The sequence below is a fragment of the Danio aesculapii genome, chromosome 12 (assembly GCF_903798145.1).
Source record: "Danio aesculapii chromosome 12, fDanAes4.1, whole genome shotgun sequence".
In the NCBI taxonomy this organism is placed as follows: domain Eukaryota; kingdom Metazoa; phylum Chordata; class Actinopteri; order Cypriniformes; family Danionidae; genus Danio; species Danio aesculapii.
The window spans coordinates 7085123-7097577 of NC_079446.1; the positions used below are offsets into that span (position 1 = coordinate 7085123).

At 33.0% G+C, this 12455-nt stretch overlaps 1 protein-coding gene across 1 annotated transcript in view; it reads left to right on the forward strand.

The window, feature by feature from the left end:
• Positions 1-12455, forward strand: part of LOC130238835 (cGMP-dependent protein kinase 1-like) — a 227385-nt gene that overhangs the window by 2853 nt on the left and 212077 nt on the right. The window lies entirely within an intron of this gene.

Genomic DNA, 12455 nt, shown 5'->3' on the forward strand with positions numbered 1-12455 from the left:
GTCAGGTACGAGTCTGTAGTTTTTCATAAAAATGTGCGTGTTTTGGCATTGGTGTCTCTGTTAGGTTGTAATGGATGATTTCAGTCCTAGTTCGAGTATATGTTACCCCGTGACAGACTAACCCATTAATATTTGGTGGCAAAACTACTGCCTGTACTTAAAGGGGCAGTTCACCCAAAATAGAAAATTCTGTCATTATTTACGCCACCTTTACTTGTTCCAAAACTGTTTGAGTTTCTTTTTTTGCTTCAAAACACAGACGTTTTTTAAAAATGTTGGAAACTTGTTAAACTGTTAATATAAGGTGATTTTAAAAACTACTGTAGCGTATGTACTGTACTTAAAGGGGCAGTTCACCCAAAATTGAATAATCTATCGTTGTTTACGCGACCTTCACTTGTTCCAAACCTGTTTGTTTGTCTTTTTTTTTTGCTCCAAACACCCACATAAAACATATTTGAAAATTGTTGGAAACCTGTATAATCATTAATATTAGGTGGTCTTAAAAACTACTGTAGCCTACACTCTCAGAAATAAAGGTACTTGAGCTGTCACTGGGGTGGTGCCTTTTCAAAAGGTACACATTAGTACCTAAAAAGTACAAAAGTGTACCTCTTAAACTTTTTAGGTACTAATATATACTTTTGAGGTTCCATTATGGACCCTTCAAGTACAAATGTGTACCTTTTGAAAAGGTACCACCCCAGTGACAGCTCAAGTAACATTATTTCTAAGAGTGTATGTACTGTTCCTAAAGGGGTAGTTCACCAAATTGAATATTCTATCATTGTTTACGCAACCTTCACTTGTTCCAAACCTGTTTGTTTCTCTTTTTTTGCATCAGAACACAAAAAGTTATTTTGAAAAAATGTTGAAACGTGTTAAACTGTTAATATGAGGTGGTCTTAAAAACTACTGAAGCCTACTGTGTGTACTTAAAGGGATAGTTCACCCAAAATTGAAAATTCTGTCATTATTTATGCGACCTTCACTTGTTCCCAATCTGTTTGAGTTTCTTTTTTGTTTTTCTCTAAAACACACACAAAAAAACATTATTTTGAAAGATGTTGGAAACCTGTAACCATTGACTTCCTTAGTTTTCCTTCTGTGGAAGTCAATACATGTTGCTTTACATAAACACCACAAGTCTGTCAGGCAGGAGTCCTTTTATTTTAGTTTTGCATTGGTGTCTCTATTAGATTATAATGGATGGTTTCAGTCCTAGTTTATACGTTACCCCATGACAGACTAAACTGTTAATATTTGGTGGCAAAATCTACTGTAGCCTCCTGTATGTACAGGGATAGTTCACACAAAATAGAAATTCTATCATTATTTACGTGACCTTCACTTGTTCCAAACCTGTTAGAGGTTTTTTTTTTTGCTTCAGAACATTCATTCATTCATTTTCTTTTCGGCTTAGTCCCTTTTTATTAATCCAGGGTCGCCACAGCGGAATGAACCGCCAACTTATCCAGCACGTTTTACGCAGCGGATGCGCTTCCAGCTGCAACCCATCTCTGGGAAACATCCATACACACTCATTCACACTCATACACTCTGGACAATTTAGCTCACCCAATTCACCTGTACCACATGTCTTTGGACTGTGGGGGGAACCCGGAGCACCCGGAGGAAACCCACGCGAATGCAGGGAGATGCTTCAGAACACAAAAAGTTATTTTGAAAAATGTTGAAAACCTATTAAAATGTTAATATTAAGTGTTCTTAAAAACGACTGCAGCCTACTGTATGTACTCAAAGGGATAGTTCATCCAAAGCTGAAAATTCTATCATTATTTACGTGACCTTCACTTGTTCCAAACTTGTTTGAGTTTCTTTTTTCTTCTTCTCTAGAACATACACGCACATAAATATTTTGAGAAATGCTGAAAACCAGTAACCATTGACTTCCATAGTATTTATTGTTCCTTTTATGGAAGTCAATGGTTACAGGTTTCTAACCTGTTTCAAAACTTATTCGTTTTTTATTCGACAGAAGAAAGAAACTCATACTGGTTTGGAACCACTTGAGGGTGAGTAAATAGTGAGTACATTTTCATATTTGGGTGAACTCTCTGTTTAACCAATATTAATCATATTAAGGTACATGTTGGTGCATTTTAATGACATTAATTAGTAACTTTATTCCTATAATGCTACCTTACAACACCTCTAACTCAACCTAGCCCTATCTCGATCTAACCTTTAGCTACACAGTAAATATACTGCATGGTCTTAGGTTTTTAGTGTTAATAGTAGTTAAGGCCATCTAATATAACGAGTGATCTACTAAACTACAACTGTTAAGATTAGATTTTCACACATATACTACACTACTACAGGCTACTGTACCGCTGTACTAAATCAACTTTTTCTGTGTGTGACTATGCTACAAACCTTTCAAGATTGTATTGACATGGCTACAATAAACAGTTAATACTTAAACTAATACTACACTAGGGTAACGAGGTGGCGCAGTGGGTAGTTCTGTTGCCTCACAGCAAGAAGGTTGCTTGTTCGAGCCTCGGCTGGGTCAGTTGGCATTTCTGTGTGGAGTTTGCATGTTCTCCGGGTGCTCCAGTTTCACCCACAGTCCAAAGACATGTGGTACAGGTGAATTTGGTATGGTAAAATTGACCGTAGTGTGTGTGTGAATGAATGTTGTGTGAATGTTTCCCAGTGATGGGTTGCGGCTGGAAGGGCATCCTCTGCGTTAAACATATACTGGATAAGTTGGCGGTTCATTCCGCTGTGGCGACCCCATATTAATGAAGGGACTAAGCCGAAAAGAGAATGAATAATACTACACTATATTATCAAAACCTTGAGGAATGATCTCAGAAAACATTCTGGTGAGGTTTTCTCAAAGGTTTGTATAAATGTTGTTCAATCTAACTGGTCTTTAATAATGTTCTGAAAAGGTTATTTTTTAGGTTAGGTTTAGCTCTAAAAACCCATTCATATTTAATATGTACAATTTCTTTAACATATAACCAAGAAAACATTTTTTTGAACTTTTAAACAACTAGACACTTTATGTTCAGAGAACATTAGGGCAACGTGTGTTCTTAATGCGTACATTAACAAACCATTCTTAAACCATTTACTTTGTTATCTTTGAATTAATAAAAACTTATGAATTAATCAAACTTTTTATTTAAACTTTTTTTTAAAAATAATAAATTTAAAAAAAAAAAAAAAAAAGAGTAATTATTTGATATCTAAACAAAAATAGTTTCATTTCCACAACAACAGTATTTTGTGAGTGGGAAAATGCAAACTTTTAGAAAGGGTTTCAAGTTCTTGAAAGTGACACTACTACAAAAATATAAGTTTATGACAACAACAGTGATGTCATACGCAAGCGTCTTACATTTTCCATCTTTGCATGTGCAAACCAAAACATCGATAGTAGACTACAATAAAATATTAAGTGCACAGGCATGAATATTGAGTCTTTACTAAATAACAGATACAGTTGAAGTCAGAATTATTAGCGCCCCTTTGAATTATTATTTTTTTAAACATATCCCAAATGATGTTTAACAAAGCAAGGAAATTTTCACAGTATGTCTGATAATATTTTTTCTTTTGGAGAATGTCTTATTTGTTTTATTTCGGCTAGAATAAAAGCAGTTTTAATAAATAAAAAAAACGTTTTAAGGTAAAAATTATTAGCCCCCTAACCTGCCTAGTTAACCTAATTAACCTAATTAAGCCTTTAAATGTCACTTTAAGCTGTAAAGAAGTGTCTTAAAAAATATCTAATCAAATATTATTTACTGTCATCATGGCAAAGATAAAATAAATCAGTTATTAGAAATGAGTTATTAAAACTATTATGTTTAGAAATGTGTTGAAAAAAATCTCTCTGTTAAACAGAAATTGGGGGAAAAATAAACAGGGGGCTAATATTTCTGACTTCAACTGTACATGTTCATTAATTTTCTTTTGGCTTAGTCCATTTATTAATCAGGGTCGCCACAGCAAATGAACTGCCAACTTTTCCAGAATATGTTTTACACAGCAGATGCCTTTCCAGCTGCAACCTATCACTGGGAAACACCCATACACTCTCATTCACACACATACATTACAGACAATTTAGCTTACCCAATTCACCTATGGGGCATATCTTTGGACATGTGGGGGAAACCGAACATGGGGATAAATGCCAACTGACCCAGCTGAGGCTCGAACTAGTGACCTTCTTGCTGTGAGGCAACAGTGCTAACCACTGCACCAAAGCATCGCCATCAGATATATATGAACAAAGAAAACATTTCCTTTTTTAAATGCATTATTGTTGTGTACGCATATTTACCAGTGTGGTTGCTGAATTTATTTGATTGTACTTTTTGTGCTTGATTGTGAAAACTGAAGACTTCAGATGGAGAAACCTGTCAGTCCATCTGTCATTTTTTTCTTTTATCAGGCATTTTCATCAGAGCCCTACAATTAGGATCAGTAATTCCACTAGAATGTTAATGAATAGGCTGTTAGTCAGTCATTGAAATGCCCTTTTTAATGCCTTTAAAGTGAAATTACCGAACTCTTGATACCAATAAAACCCTCAATTTATGTTCATGTATGTGCCTGAACTCTTACTACTAAATAGGACGGTGCCAATAAACTATATTATAACGAATCACGATATAATTTATGTGAATACCAATGATAAACTCTGGACCTTTTTACTCTACATTGATCTAAGAGCAGGGCGACACAGTGGCGCAGTAGGTAGTGCTGTCGCCTCACAGCAAGAAGATCACAGGTTCGAGCATCACCTGGGTCAGTTGGCGTTTCTTTGTGGAGTTTGCATGTTCTCCCTGCGTTCGCGTGGGTTTCCTCAGGTGCTTCCGGTTTCCCCCACAGTCCAAAGGCATGCAGTACAGGTGAATTGGGTAGGCTAAATTGTCCGTAGTGTATGTGTGTATGTATAAGTGTATGGATGTTCCCAGAGATGGGTTGTGGCTGGAATAAAATCGTGCTGGATAAGTTGGCAGTTCATTCCGCTGTGGCGACCCCGGATTAATAAAGGGACTAAGCCGAAAAGAAAATGAATGAATGATCTAAGAGCCAGTCACACAGCAGAAATGTGCAACAGTGGGATTCTAGATATGTGTTGATATTGGAGATGCACCAATTTTTGACCACCATTAACAACTTATATCGAAATATATTCGTTATCATTTAATATGGAAAATAATTATCGAGATTGCATTTTTGCCATATCGCCCAGCCCTACTACTAAATCACCATTATATGAGAAATCAGAAACATTAATCATCAGCACTTCAGTACTTTGATTTGCTATTTCGATATTTCTCTGAAGTTTGAGCACAAACTGTTTATTTGGTTATTGAAAGGTTTAATTTAATACAACATTATTATCATACAGTTCAGTTGAATTAATTAATTTTAGGGATTTTTTTTTTTATTAGTAACTTTATTCCTAAAACTCTACCTAAAAACACCTCTAACTCAACCTAGCCCTATCTCGATCTAACCTGTTGCTACACAGTAAATATACTGCATGGTCTTGTAGGTTTTTAGTGTTAATAGTAGTTAAGGCCATCTAATATAATGAGTGACCTACTAAACTACTACTGTTAAGATTAGATTTTCACACATATACCTGTTTCTGTATTACACTACAGGCTACTGTACTGCTGTACTACAGTAAATAATAGTGTTCTGTGTGTGTAAATATGCTACAAAGCATTCAAGATATTGACATGGCTACACTAAACAGTTAATACTAAACTAATCCTACAGTATACTATCAAAACCTTAAGGAATGATTTCAAGGAACGTTGTCAGAATGTTTGACTAACGTCATCGTAAGGTTTGAACAAAAACTATTTATTTTTTAGTCACTTAAAGGTTTCATTTAATACAAAATAATAATAATAATAATAATAACAATAATAATAATAATACAGTTGAATTAATTAATTTTGGGGCTTTTTTGTTATTAGTAACTTTATTCATATAACTCTACCTTAAAATACCTCTAACTAAACTTAGTCCTATCTCAATCTAACTAAGTTAAGGCCATCTAATATAATGAGTGACATACTGAACTACATACTGAGTGACATACTGAACTATACTGTTATGATTAGATTTTCACACATATACCTGTACTACACTACAGGCTACTGTACTGCTGTACTACAGTAAATAATAGTGTTCTGTGTGTGTGAATATGCTACAAAGCACTCAAGATATTGACATGACTAAACAGTTTTTACTACACTAATACTATAATATATTATTAAAACCTTGTGGAATGATCTTAGGGAACATTCTCAGAATGTTTGACTAAAGTTCTGGGAGGTTTGAGCACAAACCTTTTTTTTGTTCATTAAAAGGTTTCATTTAATGCAAAAATATATAATAATAATAATACAGTGGAATTTATTAACTTTGGGGATGCTATTTTTATTAGTAGTAACTTTATTCCTAAAGCTCTACCTTAAAACACCTCTAACTCAACCTAGTCCTATCTCAATCTAACCTGTAGCTACACAGTAAATATACTGTACGATCTTGTAGGTTTTTAGTGTTAATAGTAGTTAAGGCCATCTAATATAATGAGTTACCTACTAAAACTACTACTGTTAGGATTAGATTGTCACACATATACCTGTTCCTGTACCTCACTATAGGCTACTGTACTGCTGTACTACAGTAAATAATAGTTTTCTGTAAACAGTTATTACTAAACTCATTCAACACTATATTATCAAAACATTTAGGAATAATCTCAGGGAACGTTTTCAGAACGTTTCACTAAAGTTCTTGTAGGGTTTGAGCACAAACTGTTTATATTTTGGTAATTAAAGGTTTTATTTAATACTAAATGATGATGATAATAAAATTTAAAATTGAGTTGAATTAATTAATTTGGGGATGTTTTTTACACCCCCCCCCCCTGTATATTTTACCCTACCAATTCTGTTTAATGGAAATTATATTTTTTCAACACATTTCTAAACATAATAGTTTTAATAACTAATTTCAAATAACTGATTTCTTTTATATTTGCTATGATGATGACAGTATATAATATCTGACTAGACATTTTTCAAGATGCTAGTATCCAGCTTAAAGTGCAATTTAAATACTTATCTATGGTAATTAGGCAAGTCATTGTAAAACAGTGGTTTGTTTTGAAGACAATCGAAAACAAATATTGCTTAAGCGGGCTAATAATATAGAACTTAAAATGGTTTAAATTAAAACTGCTTTTATTCTAGCCAAAATAAAACAAATAAGACTTGTCCAGAAGAAAAAAATATTATAGGAAATACTGTGAAAAAATGCCTTGCTCTGTTAAACATCATTTGGAAATATTTGAAAAAGAAAAGAAAATTCACAGGAAGGCTAATAATTTTGAATTCAGCTGTATGTATTTTTCTTTATTAGCTATTATTAAGATCACATGTTAATCCGTATTGCTTACTTTAAAATGCATTCACCTGAAAAGTCCACATCTGGTCTAAACCGCTTAAAAGCTCTCTTTCGCACTCTTGCTCAATGTCCAATAGCCCTTCTGTACAACCCTAACCTTGTTGAATATTTAATGCGGGCTGTTAAATATTTCATGTCCCAGATATTCACCGCTATATTTAGGATTCATATATTAAAACTGTCAACTTTTTCTGGGAAACAAGAGGAATATACTGCATTTAGCGCGAATAAGTAAACCCCATTTCTGTAAATGAATATCTTTATTAACTTCAGCAGCCTTCAATGGGAGTCGAGGCTGGTCGAATAGAAATGTTTGTTTTGATTCTAGGAAATAGTCAAGAAAAATTTATTCCACAGTTCTGAATTAAAATAATAAGCCGTCTGTAAAAATACCAGCTGCCTTTTAACGTAAAGTGAAATAGTGTTAAATAAGTTCTTGTTAATAGCCACTAGGTGTCAGTCAAATATCATTAGCCAGACTGATCTTAAAACAGCTAATGAAGCTGAATTGGTGATTGTTAAATTTGTGTGATGTTTATACTCACACCATTAAGCTTAGATGGGAAATAAGATGGTATCGGATGCCATTGTAATGCCCTACTTGCAGTCATATTCATGGGTGTTATAGTAATTTATGCAGTCTCAATTATTAATAATTTATTCAGCATATATTAGATAGAGGGTTATTGAGGGAGTTGTATTTATCTGTGTCCTGTGATGTAAATATGTGGCCTTCATAAGGGATAACTATTTTTTCTAGGCCACTAGAGCATTCATTTCATGTCACTTAATTAAACAAAACAGGTATCATTCGTTAATCTTTTCTATTTTTTTTGTATTCTGTGCATTTTTACAGTTTTTTTTTTTCAATTTTAGCGTGGAAAACTTAAAACTACATGGTCATAAACTCTATGGTATATATAATGTATAACGTATAATATATTTATGATATAATACACTGTAAAAATGCAGGATTCCACACAATTCCTTCATGCTCTCACAACCCAGATCGATTAAGTTAACCTAATAGTTTTTACAAATTTAAGTGGATTGAACATAAAACAATTCATTTGTCCCCCCACAAAAACATAACAATTGTGTTGATTCAACTCATTTTAAATATGTAGTTTAAACAAGCAGCAAAAGTCATTTTTTGAGTGTATATAATGTGGTTTATATATTTGTTATTATTAATTATGCATTTATTTAATCAAAATAAACAGTGTGAAATGTTAAAACATTATTATTAATAATTCCTGTTTTTAGTTATTTCATATTTTTAGTTTTAGTTATTAATTCCTATTTTTATCCAAATTTTTTTTTCAACAGCAAACAAACAAACAAAGCAAAAAACTTACATAATTAAATGAAAATCTTAGAAACAACACAATTCCTTGAAACTAATTTAATTAGCATTTTTAATATTTGCCCTCAACCTTTGAAAATTAGTGGATGTTTTTTGAGAACCATATTAGCACTTATAGTTTTGTCTGCATATTATATTTGCACATAAACATAGATCTTAAATACAATTATATTTTAAAACAAATTTTAATAAGTTGATATATTACAATAATGTTCATAATTATTAATGCTATTTCACAGCATTATTTTTCTAATTATTAAGTAAACTTGACTTATTAAATTAAAGATTTATTCATTCATTCATTTTCTTTTCAGCTTAGTCCCTTTATTAATCTGGGGTCGCCACAGCGGAATGAACTGCCAACTTATCCAGCACATGTTTTATGCAGCGGATGCCCTTCTAGTCGCAACCCATCTCTGGGAAACATCCATACACACTCACTCACACTCATTCACTACAGACAATTTAGCCTACCCAATTCACCTGTACAGCATGTCTTTGGACTGTGGGGGAAACTAGAGCACCCGGAGGAAACCCACGCAAACGCAGGAAGAACATGCAAACTCCACATAGAACTTCCAACTGACCCAGCCGAGGCTCGATCCAGCGACCTTCTTGCTGTGAGGCGACAGCACTACCTACTGCGCCACTGCATCGCCTAAATTAAATATTCCATTTAATTATTCACTTTGTAAAAACAAATAGTAAATAGAAATAGAATGATAATTAGAAATAATATACATCATTTATATCATATATAAGTTTTCTCTGTGTGTATAGTGTTTATAATTGTGTGTGTGCATATAAATTATGTGGTATAATAATAATTGTCTACTTATTCTCTGTAAATTCTTATTCTCTGTAAATGGTACAGTATAATAACAATTGTAATACTATTGTGTCTAATAATACTTTTTGTTTTAGAAACTATAATTTCAATGTTTTAAAATTTCCCTGGTTAAACACTTACATCAAATGATTTATTTCCACATTAAATAACATTATTCACACTAAATACCACACTTAAATAACATTATACATTTTTATTTTCATTATTTTGTCATTTTTATGACAAAAAAGTTTTTTATTATTATTATTATTTTGTAGCTTTATATAGACCTACAAAATAATGAAGTAGCTTTATGATTTGTCCAGCCATCTCATCTGAGACGATTGGGAAGAATGATGGGGATGGTTTAGAGCAGGCATGTCCATGCTCGGTCCTGGAGGGCCGGTGTCCTGCAAAGTTTAGTTCCAACCCCAATCAGACACACCTGGGCTAGCTAATCAAGCTCTGACTAGGCTAGAAACATCCTTGCAGGTGTGTTGAGGCAAGATGGAGCTAAAATCTGCAGGACACCGGCCCTCCAGGACTGAGTTTGGACACCCCTGGTTTAGAGATTGTCATTTCAAATCTAATGTAACATTTTGTTTGTTTGTTTTACTGTTAAAAGTTAACTAAAATTAAACATTTCAATTAAATATTGTAAATTAATCAGATTTAGTTTAAATGTACATACTCTCACGTAATGGATAGAGGACAATGCAGAGACTTGGTTGAGAAAATCAAGGCAATGGCAGATTCTGCTCGACTAGTGTATTCAGCGCTGAGCTCCACTGCTCATTGTTATGCTTTTATTGCAATAAGTTAAAAGTTAAACTGCATTAGTAAATACAATTTAAAGTAATGTTTTTTTTAATTTTTAAATATTATGAAATAAATTATGAAACTACCCATGGCAACTTTAATATAATATAGTTTGGTATATTTACCTTCGGCCCACAGCTCATAATGATGTTTTGTTTTTGGCCCTTAATATGAAAAAGTTTGGGCACCCCTAATATAGACTGTATATTCAGTCAATATATGTGGTTCGTGTAACTACTAAAAATTTCCAAACACTGCTGCCCCTCATCTCTGATCCTGTGTGTTTTAATGCAGAACTCCTTATATAATCAACAAGTGGCTTGAAAAGCACTTGAGAATGGAAAGTGTGTTGTCTTTGCTGATAAAAGACTACAGGACTAACTGCTGCTTAAGCTACACACACACAGTCGCACACATACACACAGCATCACATCTCTCACGTCCACACACACACTTTGATGTGCGTCTGGTCTCCAGTTCTTCTAAATGCTTTGTGAGAACCACAGAGCCTCATCTATCCTGCTTAATTGCTCTTTTCTGCTATACAGTATATCGCATGATCGATGGCATTCACGTTTATTTCAGGGCAAGCACTTGTGGACCAGATACTGACTAACCCCGTCCCTGGTGATGTTTGTGTTCTACATTGTGGCTTTGAGAATTCAGCACAACATTTTGTTAATGTAATCTTTTTCAAGTAATTTACATAGTGCAGTGAAAAATAATGTAAATATATTAGAAACCTCAGAATCTGTAAACACGATTTGTACATATTTATTTAGTTTCAAATCATAATCTGTCTTTTCATCTAATGTTATTGGGGAATTTCTGCAGTGTAAATAAATATCTAACAGGCCCATAGCCAGGGGGGTTTGGGATGTTCGGAAGTACCACCTCTCACTGACAAAGGTCGAGAATTTGTCCCATTGATGAGCTCATTTGTCCTATTTTGACTGCTACGCCATCATATATTGTAAAAATAACCCATCGAAAAGGCTTTAAGGCCAAGCAGAATCCACTTCATTGGATTTAATCAGTTTTGTTCAATGCAAACAATATTTTTTCATGAGTCCAACATCCAGCTGTGCAACATTTGACATAAGCGAAGTCATCTTTGGCTACTGTATTGTTTTTAAATAGAGAAAACATTTGACAAGTAACTTTTCATCTAAATCTTGGACCTGATTCTTCAAAGAAAACATGACCAATATAGAAGTGTGAAGCATCAAAAGCGGCCCATATTAAAATCAGTTTGAATACTATTTTGGCTATTGTTGTTATGCATGAATTTTCATATTTACAAGAGAGGCTACAAAATAGCGAAGCTCTAAATTATTCTTATTATTCTTTTTATTATGTTTTAATTTTTTATTATTCAAATGGCCAAATTCTGACCGAGGAATGTTGTGCTGGCCTGTTTGTTATTTGCCTAATAAATTACAACAGGCTACAGTTTTTAATTTAAAACCTTTTTTCCAATGATATATGATGTAATACATTTGTATTTTAAAAATAAAGTCATATTTCTTTATTCTGAATATTTAGGAAATATTTTTGGTACATCCGACAAGCTAATTCAGCTTTGAAATAGTGCTTAAAATGTCACCTAAATTCAGTATGAATAGAAAATTATGCGAATAACTGCGAAAAAGTCCACATTTTAAGAAAAAAGAACCAACACTTACACCAGTCTGGCTACGGGCCTGTTTAATTAACTATAAGCTACAACTAAACTTAGAATAATTGTGGATGTTGTAAATTGTATCCACTAGAGGACGCTTTTGCCTCTATTTTAATAGTGTTGCAATTTTCCCTTTGCAAGATGTAACTTGATGCTATATTATATTATATTATATTATATTATATTATATTATATTATATTATATTATATTATATTATATTATATTATATTATATTATATTATATTATTATTTATTTAAAAAAAGAAAAATCTGAAAT